Source organism: Micromesistius poutassou (assembly GCF_964030765.1).
Source record: "Micromesistius poutassou genome assembly, chromosome: 15".
NCBI lineage: Eukaryota > Metazoa > Chordata > Actinopteri > Gadiformes > Gadidae > Micromesistius > Micromesistius poutassou.
The window spans coordinates 5,631,791-5,644,548 of NC_140285.1; positions in this window are offsets into that span (position 1 = coordinate 5,631,791).

The window sequence follows — 12,758 nt, forward strand, 5'->3', positions numbered from 1 at the left end:
GGACATGCTGTTTTATGTGATCTGTAATTCACTCCACTTTCTTTTCTTCTAGATGACCAAACACTGTTCCTGTCCATGGATCACATCACCCAGTCTGCATGCAGCCCCTCTCCCCCACCTCCCCAAAAACTCTTATGTTGATGTTGATGATGATGATGACGACGATGAAGCCCTCTATCCCTTGTTGTCAGCCCCCCCATAGCCCACACTTACACAGCCCGAAGGTGACTTGTCTTTCTCACACACACACACACACACACACACACACACACACACACACACACACACACACACACACACACACACACACACACAGACTCCTGTAATCAGGCCCTGAGATCAGCCAGCTTCGACTCTGCTTCAGTTCAGTCATCTTGTCAAAATAGTTTGTTTTCAAGAGAACTTCACAATCACAACACAACAAAATCGAGTGAACCGGAAACCATAAATCAAATGGTTGAATGTTATTCTTTTACTAAACCAAAATTTACAGGCACTTTCCCTGACTGGACTGAACTGAAACAGAGTTTGATCGCTAGGCCAACTTGCAAAGGTTAATTAGAAAGTAGAAACACCATGTAAATAATAGCTATATATTATATATAGTATATACTCGGGTAGGGGTTTTTGACCAGTAACTGTTTCTGTAAAGGTACAGTCACCCCAGTCTCCAAGGCAACCTGTAAGGAAGCATTGGGGCATCGTAAGGATGTTTGGTACATAGAGTACAACTGTGTTCCGTCAATCTCTGCATGTATGTAGCTTATAGCGGGTTAGCTTAGAATAAAAAAACCTTTGCATGTAACCAGACTGCAGTCTTCAGCATAACTGCTATAAGTGGATAAGATGATGGCAGACAGAGAGACAACTGAGAGACCTTCCCAATTACTAAACACACAAAACATGATGCTGTCAGGAGATAGAGCTTAGTTAGGCTAGAACAGTTAGCTAGTTAGCTTGATCAGTTAGCTAGAAGACAGTGATTGGTTCTTGATTTCGCATGCTATACTGCATAGAAGTCAGGTTCCATTCCTGTCCCTTTTCCACAAGCTTCTGCAGTCTATAGTTTATAGAAAAGAATGGTTTATAAACCTATAGAAAAAAAAAGGTTAATTTAGACAAGACCATGTAGGAAAAAACCTAGATATGCACTGTAGTTTTGAATTGGGGGGAAAGCATAGAAGTATCAACAATGCAAAGAGTTAGAGGAATAAAGCTACTGTACGTGTTAGGTAATGTTGTCCACCAAAACACCCACCATGCTGTCGTTCCCTGTGTGTGAGTCGCTCCACCGTTTTACCAATCCTTACCAATCGTTACTTTCTCATCTAACAAATAGTGTTTGTGTACTACTGATGTATGTGTAACTACTAATTCTAGGGCTTCAGGTAACAAGCTTAAGCACTATCTTTTCACACGATTACTACACACTACACATTTAGATTGTAGTGAGTCTGGGACGAACAGTGAGGCCATCCATTGAGGTAGAACGTCATTGGTTTTTAAACGTTTCTTAACTGGGATACCCGGGATTGGGCGCAACTTTACTGGCACTTAATCGAATGCAACTTTCTCTGCCTACGTGGTTTCTAACCAATTAGGAAATATTATGAGATAATTGACCTATAGGCCCATAACATCAAGAGAAAACTCATAACCCGTGTCTCGGTGGAAAAGTGAGACCCCTGAAGTTTTAAATGATAATGAATTGTATTTAATGTACACTTAAATGCATGCTTGAATCTATTACCACCTAACAAGCAAATCGACAAACATGTGTTACATTTCCATAAGGTGTCAAAGCATCATAAGCCAAAGAGAGACTCCCATACTGCCTGCACACGTAACTGCTGTGATTCCTCATTTAGAATCCTGACCAACCAATCAGGATAGAGGGCACCCGGCTACGAATTGTGTTGGGTCAGCTTTGGGGCTGTCCCGTTGGCCAAGAGTTGAGTACCTGTACGGAATGTACACTGTATGTCGACAGCTATATTCCATGGATTGTGCCACTTTCTTAATGAACGGGGGGATAAAAATTTATTTCAGCAGAAGAAGCATGCCACTCAGCCAATTGGCAACGGGTTTCTATAATGACACCTCTACTGAAAGCCATTCTAGTCAACATTCAAAGGTGGCCCAAACCATAGGAATTAAGCAATCAGATTAACCAGCGTGGGAAATCGAGTACAACATGTATAAAGTTAAAAGGATATATGAGATCAAATTAATTAATTATTATAGTAAAAGTATTTTTTACTACTGGTACAACTGTGACAGCACTTGAGAGAGTCAACGTAGTCCCTGTTGCCGTTTGCCGGCGTTCTTCTTGTCTCAGGGCCAACCAATCAGGAGTGCGTCTTCCTTGCGGTGTCGGTTTGTTTGTCGGTTATATAAATGATACTCATGGTGTTTTTCAGAGCAAAAAGAGCGACAGTACGACTATACATAGAAGAGCTATGTCATTGTTTTACACAGCCAGCCGTGATCTACTGTAATCCTCAGCTAGCTAGCTCCTGGTCAGAGCACTTACCCCCCCCACCCCCACCCCCCACCCTCCCCCACCCCCTTTATCCGTCGAGTATGACTTCATATCTCTGACGTAATTAACCTTTGTGGGCAAAATGTGTACTATATAGCATCACCCGTATCTCTCCACGGTCTGATTTTGGACATCTTAAGATGTATGTAGTAAATATTGCTAATCCTGTAAGTATAGCTTGTGTGCTGCCGTGTTATATTGCGAAAAACTAAAGGTACGCGCGCTCACTTTGTTCCGCGGCTCCTGAATGTGTACCTTTCCATTTATTTGCGTAAGCTTAAACTGTAGGTTTAAGCTGTAGGTTGTCATGAGTATGTACATCAAGCATATTTCTGTATATATATATATCTACGGCCGTTAGAATGCTGTAATATCTGTGAACCGATGTGTTGTAGTAAAAATATCAAATAAACATGTAGAAACCTGGTTCTTTAAGGTCATTTGTTTGTCCTCCTGTATTCGGGAAACTGTTATGCCTTGAAATACGGTGTGCTTTACTGGATCAACACAATGTATATCTCCCTAGAGTTTTGACTTGGTTAACTATCATAAATCATTGACAATCTCACATTAAAAACCATCTTAAAAATTGTGTATATTAGTGTTTAGAGTGTACAGGATGTATACAGATAAACATACCCATTTGTGTGTGTGTGTGTGTGTGTGTGTGTGTGTGTGTGTAGCCAGTTATGTTTTAAAATGATGGCTGTTGTTCATATGACCTCTGACCTACAGCCTGAATTCATGAATCAACCATATCATGAAATGAACCTTTTTAAAGAGATGACATGACATCATGAATATGCAATGAGGAATGTTCTGCAGCCTGCAAAACCAAGCTGAAATCTTGAATGATGTTAAAAAATATATTGATAATATTAAATAACACAACATCCCAACTGCATATTTGAAACAGATGGGGTTGCAGCATATTTTTGCCTAGAATTTAGCAACACAACCGTCAATGAAACGTTCAGGGTTGGTGAGAGTGAGATTTGCATAGGAGATTTTAGCTGGGCTTTTGTTTGAATCTGGCCCTTTAATGACCTTTGCAATGCGGGACCACAACACATTCATATAGTCATGATTCCTGCCCAATGCCAACCAGTAGTCATGGGGGCAGGGCAGTCTAGTGCTTGGGTGCTGACTTTTGCAGCCTTAGAGTTCAACAAGAAGAGAGAATACAATTAAAACTCCCATTAAAATGTTGAACTGAATCCCTCTTTTTAGTTAAAAAAAAGAAATGAATTCCCTTGATATCCACGCTGCCGGTCTTGTGTAGGAATGTCCTTTGCTTATCTTATGATGCATCCTTTCTATTACAACGCATATTTGTTCCCATGAGAAAGGATGCGCTGGTGTAAACAGCGATAAAATATCAGGGGATGTAACCAAACTCTTTTTCTCATACTAAATAAATCAATTCATTTTTGTTGTATCAGGAGAGACAGTTTATTAAAATAGCTAGGCCTATGCCGGATAGAGAAATTTAATTTTGACCTAATATGGTCTTCGAATGATGTAGTCAAACAAAAGTTGCATAAGTAAATTAAACGGATGGATGGGTGGATTAAAAAGGGAGTATTTCAAAGACCTGTAACCATACCTACTACTTTTTAGAAGGTAGGTGTGCAAAGGCTGGTCAGAGACTTCAAACAAACCACTAGTATTCTTTTCAACTTAACCACTGCCTTGCCCCCCACCCCCATCCCCCCCATCCGAATCCATGCCACCCACCACTGAAGAAGCTCTCCCAATATAACTGCTACTGTGTGCTGCTCCCGGGCCCCGCCGCCCTGCATGTCCGGAGCTGACAGCAGACACCCAGGCACCAGGAGGAGCGCGCAACAACGGGACATGTCATTCCGCTGTGACTGCTGGAGACACACGACTGACAATACCATAGGCAGCGGCACAACTGACGTCGCTTTTTACAGCCAACCTGTCGATGCCGCAATATATCCCCGGCAGCGCCTAAAGACTTCGGCAGTTTGCGTGTTCTGTAGTCGGCGTGGGGGCACTTTGCCTTTGAAACGTGATCCAGATTCCTGGACACCATGAGGGACGCTCCAGGTAGGCTTAATTAGCACGTCGCTAGCTGCGTCATTACGTTCAATTAAACGCCTAGCGTGTTAATTGTACTTGATTTGGAGTTAATTGGAGTTTGTAACAACTTTTAAGTGGTGGTTTATTTATTGCTTATCAATAGATATGACCAATGTAACATTGCTATGCTTTGGACTATTTCACTATTACATGAAACTATCGTACTACCTTACTAGCTATAGGCCTATATTGCTTTTAAAACATTATATGGCATCAGCTCATCTTAAACATCCCCCTAAAAATTAATAGTAAACTAAATGCGAGAGTAAAAACGGTCTCACGGTCGCACCAGCCTGGCATGTTGACTTGTCACATGACGGTGTCAGATGAGCCGCTGACGAGCCGTGAGTGGACGATTAAGATTCCTTCTTTAAAATTATGGGATATTGTTTTGTCCCCATTAACCTATTTGGAGTAACGTGTTATGAAATATAGGTATATATTTAGGACCCAGGCATCCATTTTGTTATCAAAACAACACTGCGTGTGTGACGGTCTTTTAAAAATAAATAGGCCTATATGGCCTATATTTAACTTTAATGATCAGGCTTGCACATGTGAGCGCATACATCACGTTTGTAACGCGTGTCAGCATTGGGCCAAAAATTATACATGCTACTACGGCATTTTTACAAGCGATTTCCAGAGTGCATGGCCTCGTTTCTACTGGTAAAAAAGTAGCCAAGCCTATCTGTGGCCATGGAGCATGGAGCCTAAGATAGTAAGCTCTCCCAAATTATAGGCCTGGCTATGTTCTTGAAAATATTTTTGAAAGTTTACAGTTAAGTCTTGGTATTTTTTGAACTGACTCGGTTCCACGTGAAGTTTCGCAGACTTATTTGTGCGGGTCAATAGGCTTTTATTTTGATACTTGGGACACTTGCATAAAGTCAGTGAGCGATGTGATGACATGCGCGCCATAGATCGCACGCATTATTTTGACGGCCGCTAATATACTATCTAAACCTAAGATATAAACAAGAGTAACTGAATATATAAACCATGTGCAAAACACTTTGGTTTATATTATTCCCTCCAAATTTGATTGGAAGTCTTCATTCGATTTTTTGTGTTTCATTTTTAAACCAAAATACTAACGGTTCATGTTTCAATGTGTGACACAATACAAAGTGCACATTCCATACTTGTCCGCTTACTCATCAAACACTAACATGCATATGTTGATAGGCCTACACCAAATAGGCCTACACTATTTACTGAACAATCAACACAAAAAATGGAAACAGAATGTGGGACACAATTTATCATTTTTCTTCCCTTGTTTATTTCTGCTAATTGGCTTTGTGTATCCTTAATAAACCACACTCCAATTGTTATTAGGGTAGTGGAAGCAACAACTTTACAATGTTCACACTATTCACCGGCCCGACACAGGAGTTCTTTACTAAGTCTTTAAAGCAGCTGTTACTGTCTGTTACAGAGCTTCTTCACTTCTCTCTCTGCTGTGTGGGCTAAGTTATAAATAAGAGAGAGTAAAAGGTCTCTGTATGTGCGTCTGTATGCCTGTGTGTGTGTGTGTGTGTGTGTGTGTGTGTGTGTGTGTGTGTGTGTGTGTGTGTGTGTGTGTGTGTGTGTGTGTGTGTTTAACCAGCTGCTGGGTGGGTTTGTTTGTGTCTCTGAGGAGTGCAGGTGTAGCTGGTCTCTAGATGCGCTGCTTCCTGGCACTTCAAGGTTTTACCATAACCTGCCTGGCTAAACTGTCTAGCTGTCTAGCCTGTATATCAGTCTAGACTGTCTATCCAACCTGTCTGTCCATCTTACCTATCTGTCTGTCTAACTGTTAACTTTCTAACTAGCTGTATTGCCATCTAACATTTCTGTAGATTCTACAAGCTCAACTAACTGCAGCTTTAGAGAGAGAGAGAGAGAGAGAGAGAGAGAGAGAGAGAGAGAGAGAGAGAGAGAGAGAGAGAGAGAGAGAGAGAGAGAGAGAGAGAGAGAGAGAGAGAGAGAGAGAGAGAGAGAGAGAGAGAGAGAGACTATGCCTATGTCCTTGCCGCTGAAAATGTCTAACCCTCCATTTTGAGGTTTTGAGGCTATTCTTACTCTTTGAACACATCCCAATATAAATTATACCCCTGTGTGTGTGTGTGTGTGTGTGTGTGTGTGTGTGTGTGTGTGTATGTGTATGTGTGTGTGTGTGTGTGTGTGTGTGTGTGTGTGTGTGTGTGTGTGTGCGCATGCATGTGCGTGTGTTTGTGTTTGTGTTTGTGTTTGTGTGCTTGTGTGCTTGTGTATTGTCTTGTCTAGACATAAGAGAGCATGGGAAAGTCAGTCAGACCTTAGAGGGCTGACCAACAACAGTGACTGAGAGACAGTGACAGCTGATTATTCACAGCATTCATATCAAAAGGATCAGACACCATTGAAGGTTTGATTAAAGGATGAAGACAAAATCACAACAAGAATATGCCACACTTCAGATTTGATATTAGGGATAATTTATCTTATATTATTATTATGTTTAATAGTTGAATCAACTTGTTAGCTCAACTCAGAATTTGCTCATAGCAATATAACCAATAGCTATGAATGAACTATAAATAGATTTAGTGATGAGCATATAATATATAACATATATAACCTAATATAACATATTGAACTTATTTTAATTGAGTCTACAGGCCTATGGGTGCGGACGCATGGCTGCCAGTGTTGTTGTTATACGGATCATAACCACAACAGCTTTAAAACAAAACATGGAGCAATATCCCAAAATACCTGATTTATACAACAAGCACCTAATGCAATTTGGTTTCTTATTTGTAGTGTATCCAAATAAAAAAATTAAAAAATTAAAAATTAAATTAATAATATTGTTTTGAACAGCAAAGCAGACAGAGTGTGAATTAATTTAATTATTGCTCACTTCGTTAAGCACTCAAATCTATTTTGGTGGCAAAGAAATCAAAAACATATTGTTTCCATGAGTCCGTTCAGGAAAGTCAGGGATGTTCTCTGACTGGGAATCAGTCAGGATGCTCAGCTAAGCAAACTACTTAGGTCTTTGAAATCGTAGAGCGATTCACACACACACACACACACACACACACACACACACACACACACACACACACACACACACACACACACACACACACACACACACACTGTGATCAGTGTGGCCTAAAGGTGCCACTGACATTAAGATTAAGGGCCAAGGTTGGCATCTGAGTCACATGTCACTCATGACACCTAGTGCAGCCTTCATGAACGTGTGCCACATGCGTCAGACCCCCCCCCCCCCCCCCCCCTGTTGTGTTGGCTCAAGGTCATAGACCAGAGCCATTATGGGGATTAGGCTACAAGAGTTATTGTGCTGTGAAAGGGTAGCACAAAGAGTTCAACCTGCATACATCAGTAGTCCTATGATTACTATCTATACATATTAGGATGGAAATTCAGGCGGTACTCAATGCTGCTGTTGGGGTTGCATTATTATTATTTATTATATATTTATATTCTTTTATTTTCCTATATCCCTTAGTAATTACTGTGCTACCCTCACTATAATATAGTGTAACAACTCATGTGTTACTCATGTGAGATTTGCATGTGCTCTTGAACAAATCTTCCTTTCTTATTCCACTGCCCTGCTCTGTTGTTCCAGCTACTGTTGACTTCCTACATCCTGGCTCAGATTACAAAATGTGACATAAAAGACAAAGACAAACAAATAAAGGCAGACAGACACACACACACACACACACACACACACACACACACACACACACACACACACACACACACACACACACGAGAGCTCCTAGGGTTCAACACCTTTGTTTTGTTGGTGCTTCAGCAGCTGTCCGTCTGCCTGTGTGCACACTTGTGAATGATGGAGGCTGGATCAAGAGGGGCTTTGGGAGGCTGGCGAGGTCTGCCAGACCCTCTGAGGACGGCAGCCCTTAAAGGCCCCCACATTCTTAAAAATGAATTTAAAAACCTGTCGGCAGGGAGGAAATGGACGGTTTTTGAGACCAAAAACGGGGTGCCACATTGGGCTTCAATCGTCGCAGTGTGCATTTGGTCAACAGTACCACTCGAATGATGATGTCAGTCGCTTTCATCTTCTTTTAGAGTACTCTGCCCACGACAGTCTCACCCTTTCTCCCCCTCTCCATGGGCCGATCTGTCTCTCTTGACTCAGAGCGCTCGTTGCAAAGCAAACATGCAGGTTTGGGGTCAGGCTGTCAGACATCCGAACTCAAGAGGTTCCTAAATGTCCGGCCGACTGAACTACGTCATTCGTTGATCCCTGTCCGGGAAGCACCGCAAGGTGCAGCGTGATGAGAGCTCTGGTTGGAAGATGGGGGAGAAAAGTGTGTGTCTGAGAAAACTTTTATTCTACAGAAGATTCTGCTAGTGTAGGATGTAAACTGGCATTAATACATATGATCGTCTTGACCTATCCTCTACCTTTATATTGGCGAGTTAAAGAAAAAATGACATACAAACCGTAATTCATTAAAAAAATGCAAACCAATCCCTCACTCCGCTCTAGTTAATACCACCCCCCACACCAGCCGGGGACCCCACCCCTCCCCCTCCACCACCAGCCCCCAATAACTTACTCAAGGAGATGCCTGTACGCCTATGTTAACTGCTTTAGCAGAATGCTAATGAGGTGCTAGCTGCCTGAGCCCCGGTCCTCGGCTCCTGCGTGCCTGGAGTAGCACGGAGGCCGCGAGCAGAAATAGAAGCCCGGGGGCTCAGGGTCCTCCGGGGGCTGGGGGGTGACAGAGGGGGTCTGGGGGGTGACAGAGGGGGTCTGGGGGGGGACTGAGGGGGCCTGGGGGGGGACTGAGGGGGCCTGGGGTAATCCAGCTCCACACACTGTTTTACTGGGGGCAGACATAATATGGATAGATGTATAGACACGTAGGCACCCGTTTGTAAGGGCTAAGCCATACACATGCACACACATGCATACATACCCACACGCAAAAATACATATACAGACACATTCACACACACAAACAGAGACAGAGAGTTATAAAGAAATATTTATTATCAGAAGAGAAAGAGACATTCATTAGTACCAAGGATGCTGGAGTTAAGAGAAAGAGGGAGAGTGAGTCAGTAGAAGAGAGAAAGGCAGAGAAATAACGTCCCAAACAGCAGCTTTTCTCCTCTGGCTTCGGCACACACACACACACACACACACACACAAACACAAACAAGATGTATATGTAAAAAGACAGTGAGGGAGACAGATAGAGGAAAAGTAAGAGAAGCGCGAGGGGAAAGGGAGGGAGAGAGAGAGAACATATGTTTGTCCTCAGGCTTGTTCTCAAACACTGAAGTCAGTTTTCAGGTCAAACTTTCTCTCATGCGAGTACCGTACTAACACAACAATACTACTTTTCTATTGTATTCCAGAATAACATGAAAAATGTGAATTTTGTAAAATGACTTGATTATTATTACCACATCCGTCAGTGGAGGTGCCATGTAGCCGTGTGTGAGTGTGTGGAAATGGACACACACACACACACACACACACACACGTACATGTGACAGGAACACACCAAAGGTTGTGGCCTTTGGGTGAACTGATCCTGGTGATGAAACGCAGTGTCTCGTCCGCCCGGCACATCTCGCTCTATCTCTTTCTCTCTCTCACTGTCGTCTCTCCCTCACTCTTTGAAGTTATCTGTCTTCACCCTCACTCTCTCTCTCTCTCTCTCCCTCTCTCTGTCATCTCTCTCTCACACTTTGAAGTTATCTGTCTTCACCCTCACTCTCTCTCCCTCTCTCTCTATATCTCTCTCTTGCTCTCTCTCTTGTATTACTCGGGTCATGAGATGCTCTGATATTGTTCATACACAAGACAATCTCATTATTTCCTCATCTCAGATGCATCACCACCAAACCTTGTACTCCCAAACCCTGCATGTTGTAATGTGGCTCCCTAGGATGTGAAATGGATGCATCTTGAGATGTGAAACATTGGTACTCTTACAACTTTTTTATCATTTCTGTAATCCAGAAAATGCACAGTCATGTATAGAGTAAATCAAAGTCACAATTACACAACATTTCAACACCTTTAAAGGTGGATGTTTAAACATGCAGTACTTGGTCAAACTGTCATCACAGGTATCATCGTGTTTTTTATGGCATTGAGTTGAAATCAAATCTTCCACCACATTGGCTCTCAAAGTCTTTGAGACATGGTTGTGTGTGTGTGTGTGTGTGTGTGTGTGTGTGTGTGTGCATAAATGTGTGTGGATTTTTACATGCTGAGTTAAATACAAGTTAAATATTTGATTATCGGTGTAGGGTAACGTGCACGTTTGCCGTGTGTGTGTTTGTGTGTGTGTGTGTGTGTGTGTGTGTGTGTGTGTGTGTGTGTGTGTGTATGTCCCTCCCTCCTTCCTCTCACTGTCCCTCGGTCATCTTTCTCTCACCTCCTCATGCCGGGTCACTCTGCCCCTCTCAGACACTAACAGATACTTCAGAGCAAAGCTGAGAGAGAGAGAGAGAGAGAGAGAGAGAGAGAGAGAGAGAGAGAGAGAGAGAGAGAGAGAGAGAGAGAGAGAGAGAGAGAGAGACCCAAAGTGAGAGGCACGGAAAGAAACAAAGAAGAGGCAAAGATAGTTCAACTAGGGAAAACAAAAGACGGAGAGAGAGTCAGCGAGAGAGAGAGATAACTGCAGAGACAGATAGTGTGCGAGGGAAAAGCTCCCGAGCAGAGAGGGGCATTGCCAAGGACTTTAGCTGTGAGCAGCCAGTCAGCCAGAGACACCCAGGGCTGTCCTCTCTGACTCCCTGTCGTGAGAGACCGTTGGCTGGGAGAGAGCGAGAGAGAGAGAGAGAGAGCAGCATGGTTTGGCTTGCGGTGGGCCAGCCGTCTTCCACCAACAGCCAGTGTAGCAGAAGTATGTGTTCAAGCTGGATTACCTCAGGAAGCACCCCCTTCGTCACGGAAAGCAAGACAAACCAGCGGCGAGAACGATGGTAATGTGGGATTTTGATTTGTTTGATTAAGATTTCAGTTGGTTTGTTGTTGTTGTTGTTTTTGTACGCAGGGTGCGGCTTGTTTGACTTCATTTAAATTGTGGATTGCCTTTTCAAAATGTGGCTCTATATTTTCCCATAATTTTAATATTTTAATATACAATTATATATATTGATTTAAAAAGTGATTTCATTCATTCAATATGGTTCTCTGGACTGAAGTGGGGTCCACCAGGCTGATGTGTCAACGTTCCTGACACGGAGTCGGTGTGTCGCGGTGGCGATATTCCCAAGTTTCAGAATACCTCTCCCAAAGTGGTCAGTTTGAAAAGCAGCCACCTTCTTCCTCATGGTGGTCTCCCATGTCAGGTTATTCCATCTAGCTTAGGGGTCTCACTTCACACCGTGGCATCTATGGGGGATTGCGAATGCATTTGAAGTATCTGTTGTACGTTTTTTCGCCTATGCCTGGGCTTGAAATTTGAAATGCCGTTTCGAATGACCAACCCCGACACTGTAAACACGCACTGTATGCACTATGAATTATACCAACGGAATTCGCTGTTTGACTTTTTGAGGGTCAGTTTACATGTTTATTTTGCCATCGGGGTCCGTTCATGTAAGCCCCCACCAACACCTTGATTCCCCCCGCATAATCCTATGTGGATATTAACATTAATAGTGCATATTTATTGGATGTTCGTCGGTATGCATATACAGCTCAGCATTACTGTTTCCGGGAGCGACCTGGAGTGTTTTGGGGGTTTCATGTTACTGGCTGTTCCACGCGATTTCACAAACACTCCACTGTATCCCGCACTAAATTGCTGTACATGCTCACTGTACATACTTACATTGACTGAAATAATCATAGTGTGAAGCAGAAGTTAATAAGTCCTCGTGTGATGCACCTCCTAAGATGGTGCACAGAGGGCTGTGAAAATCTCGTCATGGAAACACATGTTTTTAATGTGTGCACCACTGTGTGTTAGGAAACGACAACATTACACTTCCTTTAAGGCGTTTAGTCAGCCAGGAATTCCTGAATGAATGTAGTTATTTTCTGTGTGTGTGTGTGTGTGTGTGTGTGTATGTGTGTGTCCACGTGCATGTGCATGTGTGTATG